Raw genomic sequence first — 10,403 nt, 5'->3', positions numbered from 1 at the left:
ATGCTGAGTACCCGGTTATGACTCCTGAGCAGTACCAGGCTTATGTTCATTGGCCTGAGGGCAGGCCAAATCCTTATGTGGGGGTGGCTGATGCTGTTGATGATGAGGCGACACCTGATGATGCTGGAGTTGTGGGTGATGATGATGTGTACCAGGATCTTGATATGGATGATGCTGGAGAGGATGATCAGTGATCTGGGTTTTTAGTGATGTTTTTCTTTCTGCTTTCTAACTCTATGTTTTTATTTCATGTTGGAACAGTTGTTTATTTGGTTGTATTTTGTACTCTTCAAGCACTGTGGTTTTAGTGCTTGATTTGTTACTTTGTTACTTTATATTTGGTTTAATAACTTAGCTTTTTGGTTTAATAACTTATGCTTTGGATGAAATTTTTGTTTACATCTTGCTTGTGTCTCTCAAAAGAAAATTGCTCATGAACAATAAATTTTAAAGTGCTCCATGGAGCCATGTTTGAGCAAAAGCAGGTGAGTGATAATGATTGATAGAACTCTGGCAAGTGCACCAATAACTATCGAAGTAGTAAAAATATCGTTCCCACGAGGACTGTTTTTAACTTCAATAAGTCAATTTCGTTATATAATTAGGATGTGTAAAAGTTATTTTTGGTTTGCCACTAGGCAGTAAATTTGGTTTGATTTTAAGAAATCAAATAAAAAAGTGAAGATTTGATTAAGAAAATAGGAGAGAAAGATGAGATCAGATCCTTCGAATCCTCTAAGTTCCCCTAATTGGTCTACTGCACCTATTTGTTATGAACCCTCTTCTAGTTTACGATGATTAACAAAATAGCCCTAATCAATCCCTTGAGTTAGGACCCTCTTCTTAAACTACAGCCCCTAATTCCTTAGGTGGCCTAATAATTCTTGAAGGTTTTACCGAACGTTAACCTATTATCACTAACAAACGATTATCTATTCCTAGACTAACCCTGTTTATTAGAACAATTCAATTAGGTCTAAGTTGAAAGCCATGGTCAGTGGTCATTCATTCTCACGAAAACAAGTTATATGTGATCAAGATATAAAAAGCATTAAGAACAATTGAATTGAATAAACTAGAATTGAATTCATAAACAAAATAGAGTTTCACAGCAACATGTGTCAATTAGGGTTACAAAGATTCATCTCGGATCTAATCTCTAAGAGATTTAGCTACTCATAATCGAGTTTACAAATAGCATAATCAATGAAATAATTAAAACATACATGAATTGGTAAAAGGATGAAGAAATCGCCCTTCTAGCCGTCTCCGATGTCTCAAAATCGCACTTTGCTCTCCAAAATCGTAACCCTTGTTCTTCAGATTGAGTGCAGTATTTATAGAAGTCATGGGCTTGACCCATCAAAATCGCGCCGCGCCTTGTTAATTGGCGTGCCGCGATTTCCCCTTTACAGGAAGTGTGTATTTTTTGCTTCAAAAATCGCAGCACGGCTTGAAATTGGCGTGGCGCGATTTCCTTCGAACAGACTTCAAATTTTAAGCTTTTTGCACTCCAGAACAGTATAAATTGCATGAGAACTCTATCAAAATGTCACAATAAGTCCCTAATATTACGTAATGACAGAATGTCATCACAACCCCAAACTTAAACCATTCCTTGTCCTCAAGGAATTTGCTTGCAATAGTGACAAACGACAGTAAAATAACAGTTACCTGACAAAACGATAGTACCCAAAAGTTCATTCTCCTTCTAGCTAAAGATGAGCTAGTTTGACTTGTTCGCATCCACCAATTCACAACTCCACGCAACAATATGAAATAGGGTTCTACCAGTCGACATGCAGGTCTACATATTACCATACGCTTGAAAAGTTTCTAAATATCAATCAAAGTCAATATCATTACACACTTTTGAGGTCTTTAGGGTTATAACGGGGCTTAGGTGAAAGGTGGGATATATTTGGATAAGTAGGCTACACAAAATTTGAGTTAGGCATTCCTACGGAAGTTATAGCACAAAATTCAATCCTTCATTCATTCACCTTGTGGAAATACAATCAATGCAAAGGTACTAGAGAATACTTTTAACATTTAGGGACAATCGAGTTTGAAGTTACTCGGATTTTAAATGTTTTGTCCCTTTTTCATCATTCAATTTCCTTCTTTTTTTTTTTTTTTTTTTTTGATACACCATTTTTGTGTATATTTTGCATGACAATTTCATAATTCTTTTCATTTTTGTTCTCTAATTCTCTAGTACCCCCACCCCAAACTTAGTTGGTTGCAAATTCCAATAGCAACCCCAAACTTAATCTTTAGCAACATACTACAATGCCTTAACTCAGAAAATACATTAAGGGACAAATCCTAAAAGTCTCTAGGCTTGTAATGTAGTTTGTCACCGAACAAAAAGTTCTAATCCTACCGGCTCACATTTGGTTAAGAAAGGATAAATTTAACAAATTAAAACAGGGTAGGCTTCAAAAAGGCTCACAGGACCAAGCACTTTTGCCTCAGTGTGTAATTGACAAAGACCAATCAATAATAGAGAAACAATGCAAGTTCTAGAAATGTAGTTGCATGGAAAACTAATCTAAATATAAGTAAATTGAAAAACAAGATTTGGCAATGAACCTTATGGCTGAGATTTCTGGGAGTATGTGACTACCTAGCAACGCCGTACACTTCGCCTTTGAATCAAGTCACCCCTCCTTGAGAACTTTTGGAATACCGTTTCATCAAACAACTGTTACTAAACTGGAATAGGTCACATGAAACAAAACAAATTCATTAATAAAACAAGTGCAGGAGCAATTACAATAGGGAAATAAGTTCAATGGACTTTGACATTAAAAAGAAAATAAAAAGAAAATACATCAAAAGAAAAATGACTGAAAAATAAAATACAAAGCAGAAAATGCTAATCCATCAGTAGATCAGCCCATGTCTTGATCATCATCCGAGTGTCCAGCCCCCGGTGTCCTCAATCCTTCGAAGATGCCATCCCCTTGATCTTGCTCGGTGGTGTTGAAATCATCAGTGATTTCCCTCCTCATGCGCAACCCATACTCTTCTTGATGTGTAAAATATTGCTCCATGCGCTAACGGGAGCCTCCAAACCTCTCATAAGACCCACGAATCGGACCCATATGCAATTGAGCCTCCGCAGCAAACGCAGCTGAGAACCTAGGACGGTTCACCCACAGCTGGTCCGAAGTCTCATTCATCCAATTAGCTTGCACATGCATGAATTCCTCAAGCTTTGGATGAAGAGGAGCATAACCCCCTTGGCTACTACTCCCTCCTTGCTCCATTTGTTGTTGCCTTGCTGCCTCCCTCTCTCTCTCCTTGATGTAGCCTTCATATTTCTTGACAAACCCATCCATGACCGAGTCGGTGATCGGCTTCATATTGCTTGTGTTGAGATCACTATCATAAGCCGGCACCAACTGTTGTTCACACAACCAATTAATTAAGCTTCCATGTCCCAATTGTGTGGTGTTCCCGGTTGCTAGATCATGAAGACTATTGGCCAAGAGGCGGCCAATATCTATAGGGTGCCCCTTGATGATGGCATAGGCAGCAAGCACCCTCTTGAGAGGAATTTCAGAAGTGCAAGATGCACTCTCAAGAGTCTGGACCACATATGATACCCACGCCTTGGGTACCGGCAGCATCTCCGCATAGGTAAGCATCCGGGACTTTTTCCAAGTCGACCCAGGCCTACACATGGTGGTGATGATCTCATCAAAAGTATCCTCCGTAATAGCAAATCTCTCCCTCCTCAATTTTTCAACCCAACACTCCTCCGGTGCTTGAACATTCAGCCATGCGTTGAGAGCATCCGGGCTGAAATCAATGTATTTGCCTCGAACAAAAGATTGAAAGGGTGTATCGGACACCCTTGCATTTGCAAAGAATTCGACGATCACCGTTTTGTTGTTTGCCTCGTCGATCATCTCATTCAATCTCGTCCACCCCCTCCTTCTTAATTCAGACTCAAAGAAAGGATATTTCACAAGCTTCGTGAAATCAAACTTCCTCTCCCCTATGACTTCAAAACTCTTCATAGATTGATGGAATTCTTGGGCTAAGTCATTGATGAAATGGATGGCGTTTTCGGGTGGTTCGGATGCGGCACGAGGGCGTTTGGATTTGCTTGTGGATGGTTTTGGGTTGGTGGCTTTCTTTGAGCGGGTGTTTCTTTGGTTGGAGGCCATTTGTGAGTGAAAGGAAGATGGTGAATGGAAAATTTGTGGAGTTTTGGAAAATTGGTGAATTGTGGAGATTTAGGTTGATGAATGGATGATGAATTTGTGGTTTGATGATGTTTATGGAGTGATTAAGATGATGATAATTAAGGAATTTCGTGGTTAGGTTTGTAGGGAAATTTTGACAGAGTAACGGTAGGAAAATGGGAATGGGAAGAATGGTGAAAAAGGCTGGTTTTATAGGCCTGTTTGGTGAAAATCGCGGCACGCCATAATGCAAGGCGCGGCGCGATTTTATGTTGTAACGGCTAGTAACGGCTAGTTTTGCAACGGTTGGGAAATGGGTGGTTGAGTAACGGTCAAATTTTTTAAAAAAAATCTGGGCAGATACCATTCAAAATCGCGCTGCGGCCAAAGGATAGGCGCGGCGCGATTTCCTTCAATCAGGGAGGCTGCCTTTCTGTTCCTCAAAATCGCAGCACGCCTAAATACACAGAGCGGCGCGATTTTGAGCAAACAGGGAGTGTGTTTGGCTTTCTCAGGCCAAAAATTTTGTTTTCTTGAAAAATGCCTGAGTTCCTTTAAGTTCTGAAAATTTTTGAGGAGAGAATCATGCAAGACATCAGTACCTTGCATGATTTTCTTGGCAAGAGTTATATTTTGAACAAATTTTTAAACTTTCCTGCCTTGTATTAAAAGAAAAGAAAAATATTTTTGTGTTTTTATTTTTGAAAGCAATAAAATCATACCTGAAAAATAAATAGTGGGTTGCCTCCCACTCAGCGCTTCTTTACCGTCACTAGCTTGACTGATGACCATCCCTAAGGATTAGTTGATGTGGCTCCCTCTTCATTGTTTTGGAGTCCTCCTTCACGGTACCGTTTCAGCTTTTGTTCCTTACCCTTGAAAGTTCCTTGTGCACCAGACTTCTTGATGTCTATAGCTTCATCAACAGGCTTGTTTCTTGCCATCCCTTCGTCACAGTACCTCCTAATTCTTTCCAAAGTATCAGAGAGAGTTGAATGCATACACCATCGAAAAGCAGCCGGCCCATTACGCATCCCATAGGGAATCCTTCTATAAGCCAATTTACCACCTGGACCAGTGGTAGTAGTCTTTATTTCATTTTTACCAGTTGTCAATCCCCCATACTTGTTGTCACGGATGTCTCCTGATGATTGTTGGTGCATCTGTTCTTTGCTTACTTCCAGTTGTTTAACACCCTCTATCTTTCCAAGATCTTCAATCACTTCTTGTCTATCTATAGATTCCACACTTTCCACCTCCGTAGATTGAATAGATTGAGATTCAAGTGTTTTATCTTCGACAGTTTCTTCCACAACATCAATCCGGTAACACTTGGGATTCTCATCCTGGTGTTTCATTGCCTCAAAGATATTGAAGACTACCTGCTCCTTATGGAATCTCAACATTAGCTCTCCACGTTCAACATCAATCAAAGCACGACCAGTTGCAAGGAAAGGTCTTCCTAGAATGAGTGGCATGTCTTCATCTTCAGCCATATCTAGGACCACAAAATCTGCTGGGAACACCAAGTCATTAACCTTGACTAGCACATCTTCAAGTATACCGAAAGGGTAAGAGATTGACCGATCAGCTAAAGTAATGGTCATTCTTGTTGGTTTTGGTTCCCCACACTTAAGCTTCTTCATCATTGAAAGAGGCATCAGATTTATACTTGCTCCCAAGTCACATAAAGCTCTTCCAATGTCTACCGGTCCAATTGAACAAGGGATAGTAAAAGCACCAGGATCCTTCAGCTTAGGTGGCAGCTTCTTTTGAAGAATAGCACTACAATTCTCAGAAAGTGCTATGTTCTCATCATCCTTAGGCTTCCTTCTTTTGGTTAACAAGTCTTTCATGAACTTAGCATACAACGGCATTTGATCAAGAGCTTCACCGAAAGGAATATTCACCTGAAGTTGTGAGAAAAGTTGCATGAACTTCTTGAATTGGCCTTCATCCTTTTCTTTCTTCTTCGAAAGGTGAGGGTATGGAAGCTTCACATATGATGGAATGACCTGTGGTTTGTCTCCATCTTTCAAAATTTGACTCTTCGACTTCCTCAAGATTGAATCTTCATCAATTAATCTCTCACTTTTTTCTCCCTCTATTTTTTTCTTCCTTTCGTTTTCAACTACTCCATGATCATTTTCTTTTTCAACTACACCATTCTCCTCCACCTCTACTACTTCATCAACCTTCTTTGGAGCTTTTGGAACTAAAGGTGTCAAAACCTTTTTGCTCCTCAGTTCAATAGCATTACAAGACTCATTCTTAGGGTTATCTTCAGTGTTACCTGAGAATCCGCCTTTGTTTTGTTCAGCCAACTGCTTAGCTAATTGCCCCAGTTGAGTTTCAAGCATCTTCCTAGAAGCTTCATTGTTCTTTCTTTCAGCTTCTTGACTCTTCTTCATCTCTTCAAAGTTGCCTTGAGTCATCTTCATGAAGTTCATCATAGTTTCCTCAAGAGCGGATGGCTTCCTTTGTTGTTGTTGAGGAGGAGTTAGCATCTGAGAGTTCAAAGCATTGTTGTTTGAGTAGCTTAGATTTGGATGCTTATTAATGCCTGAATTGTAGTATTGGTTCTGCCTTTGATATCCTCCCATGAAGTTAGCTTCTTCACTTGATCCTTCCGGAACACATTCACCGTTTGGATGTTCTTCACCACATAAGTCACATTTGATTGCAGCCACTTGTTGTTGCTTATGAGCCAAAGTGAAGCCTTGAAACTCCTTAGTTAGAGCTTCGATTTGTTTGTTCATAGCTGCTTGGTTAGCAAGGATAGCAGTTTGTTCACTCACCCCAAACACTCCTCTTTCTTTCTTTTTAGCTTGATCACGATACTCATTGCCAGCCATGTTTTCAATTAGAGCTTGAACTTCATGATCAGTTTTACTTTTGAGACTACCTCCCGCGGAAGCATCTAAGAACATTCGAGTGTTTGGTGTTACCCCCTCAGTGAAGATTTGGAGGTATTGCTTCTCGGTGAACTCATGATTAGGGCATCTCTTGAGAAGCAAGTTGAATCGCTCCCAAGCATCATACAATGATTCACCTTCTCCTTGCTTGAAGTTAGAGATCTCCATCTTCTTGTCCCAATACTTAGACATAGGGAAGTATTTCTCCAAGAACTTCAGCTCTAACTCTTCCCATGTTTGGACAGTCCCGTTTGGAATTGTTAGCAACCAATCTTTTGCTCTTCCCGTCAAGGTGAAAGGAAACAGCCTTAGCTTCTTTTGTGCTTCAGTCACGGTGGCTGGTTGCACACAAAACTCACAGGTTTCAGCAAAACGGCTCAAGTGTTCATGAGGACTCATAGCTTCAGTCCCATCGAATTGCTTGTCCCTCAAACCATTGAGGACAGTTGTCTTGATGTCGAACGCTACGGGGTTAGCTGGTTGAAAAGTGTGGGTCAGTTGACCGCGATGAGTGGCTAACCCGTAGTCTCCAAGCTTAGGTCTTGGTGGTACAACTCCTTCTCCTTCCATAGTTGCAGATTTAGGAGAAGAGATTGTTTCAGATTCACTTGAGAGTTGCTCCGGTACTTGTTCTCGAACACCCGGTGGAACGGATTGAGCTAACCTTTGCGATCGGACAGCTTTCCGAAGTGCTCTAGCAGTTCTTTCAATCTCCGGATCGTACTCTAAGTCGTCAGAGCTCTGTTTACCTCGCATAAACAGCAAAATACCTTAGTAGCACTGCACAACGCAAAGTAATCAAGTGAATATGAAAACAGAAAAATAAAAATTAAAAACAGAAAATTAAATTGCAAAAACCCTAAACTATAACGTAATTGCCTTGTTGAAATAATTCAACAGTCCCCGGCAACGGCGCCAAAAACTTGATAGAACTCTGGCAAGTGCACCAATAACTATCGAAGTAGTAAAAATATCGTTCCCACGAGGACTGTTTTTAACTTCAATAAGTCAATTTCGTTATATAATTAGGATGTGTAAAAGTTATTTTTGGTTTGCCACTAGGCAGTAAATTTGGTTTGATTTTAAGAAATCAAATAAAAAAGTGAAGATTTGATTAAGAAAATAGGAGAGAAAGATGAGATCAGATCCTTCGAATCCTCTAAGTTCCCCTAATTGGTCTACTGCACCTATTTGTTATGAACCCTCTTCTAGTTTACGATGATTAACAAAATAGCCCTAATCAATCCCTTGAGTTAGGACCCTCTTCTTAAACTACAGCCCCTAATTCCTTAGGTGGCCTAATAATTCTTGAAGGTTTTACCGAACGTTAACCTATTATCACTAACAAACGATTATCTATTCCTAGACTAACCCTGTTTATTAGAACAATTCAATTAGGTCTAAGTTGAAAGCCATGGTCAGTGGTCATTCATTCTCACGAAAACAAGTTATATGTGATCAAGATATAAAAAGCATTAAGAACAATTGAATTGAATAAACTAGAATTGAATTCATAAACAAAATAGAGTTTCACAGCAACATGTGTCAATTAGGGTTACAAAGATTCATCTCGGATCTAATCTCTAAGAGATTTAGCTACTCATAATCGAGTTTACAAATAGCATAATCAATGAAATAATTAAAACATACATGAATTGGTAAAAGGATGAAGAAATCGCCCTTCTAGCCGTCTCCGATGTCTCAAAATCGCACTTTGCTCTCCAAAATCGTAACCCTTGTTCTTCAGATTGAGTGCAGTATTTATAGAAGTCATGGGCCTGACCCATCAAAATCGCGCCGCGCCTTGTTAATTGGCGTGCCGCGATTTCCCCTTTACAGGAAGTGTGTATTTTTTGCTTCAAAAATCGCAGCACGGCTTGAAATTGGCGTGGCGCGATTTCCTTCGAACAGACTTCAAATTTTAAGCTTTTTGCACTCCAGAACAGTATAAATTGCATGAGAACTCTATCAAAATGTCACAATAAGTCCCTAATATTACGTAATGACAGAATGTCATCAATGATATTACTTGTGATAAAGCGTAAGGCCAAGGTATTGGTTTCCTGATATTCTAGGTTTTTAATAAGAATTTGAAACTTGTACTTTGCACAAAATATATATCATGTAAGTCTTTTCATAAACATAAATATCTTTGAACCACTTAGTACTTAACCTAAATGTGAGGTAGCTTCAATCTGTTGTATATATGCTGGAGACCGATAATCATCGTCTAACTTGTTTTAGTTATGTTAAATCTGATAATTATTTTGAATTGTTTGAAAGCATGGAAAGGATCAAGGCACTTTTTGAATTGAGAGTAACCTACTTGACCACATAAAGCCTACCTGTGAGAAGAACGAGTATCCGATACCCCAATCTGAGCCAAATGAATCAAGTCCTCAAACATGAACTGTCAATATTCATAAGCACAATGCTTGTTGAATTTGCCTGAAATTTTTCAAAAATCCAGTTCATGGTTGAATCTTATAGGACTTTGATAATTTTACTTTGTTGAACCCTTAACCTTTTTGTACTTTGTCCCTTGCCTTAGGATAGGGGAACAGTCAATTAGAGTTTTGTTGTATTCAAGTTGGGGAGGAAAAGGAGGCATTATATGTTAAGTTATGGTGAAGTTGTAAAATAACCTGACAACATTGAATCAAAGAAAAAAAAAATTGTACATTTGAAAAAGAAAAGAAAAGAAAAGAAAAAGAAAGAGAAAAATCAAAAAGAGAATAAGTTGTCAAGGTTATAAGTTTGATTGTTAATCACCAAAGGTTTTAATTCTTGGTAGGGAAGTATATGGATTTCAAGTTGTGATACAAAAAAATGTTCCTCTTTGATAGGCTTTCTGATCAATTGTCCCACATATGACATTTATTTTGTAGCCCGGCCAAGTTATAACCCTTGCAAGACCTTTTGATCCATGCTTTTATGCTTTTTGAGACGATATTTGGATGGACACCTAACTTAAATAGGATGTTAGCATGATTGTTGGATGTGTGTTCATTACCTCATTCATTGTTATCATTATATTGCATTTACTTTCAAAGAAGTGTGTTAGGTGTGGTTCATAGATAGATATGTTTATGTTTTGAAGTTTATGATGTATAGTTTGTGCTTAGGACATTTTTCGCATTCTTAGTTTGAACCTAGAGTAGCGGAGGACTTCATGCTTATCCACGCGATCATATTTGAATCACCATTTGTTTATTTTTGTTTTGAATTGTTTGACACCATGTTGAAAACCTTGTCCAAAGCCTTGTTAGTTTCCTTTTCAATTGATTTG

At 38.9% G+C, this 10,403-nt stretch overlaps 1 non-coding gene across 1 annotated transcript; it reads left to right on the top strand.

Annotated features, from left to right (window-relative positions):
* The first annotated feature begins 7,184 nt into the window (after window positions 1–7,184).
* LOC146946071 (small nucleolar RNA R71) lies at window positions 7,185–7,291 on the top strand. Its single transcript, XR_015029529.1, has one exon. It is a non-coding gene; the product is annotated as a small nucleolar RNA R71 (small nucleolar RNA).
* Window positions 7,292–10,403: the final 3,112 nt, after the last annotated feature.

The sequence above is a fragment of the Medicago sativa genome, chromosome 2 (assembly GCF_051527215.1).
Source record: "Medicago sativa cultivar Bolivia chromosome 2, Bolivia_mono, whole genome shotgun sequence".
NCBI lineage: Eukaryota > Viridiplantae > Streptophyta > Magnoliopsida > Fabales > Fabaceae > Medicago > Medicago sativa.
The sequence above is the reverse complement of the archived record's forward strand: the minus strand, read 5'-3'. Positions and strand labels throughout refer to the sequence as shown.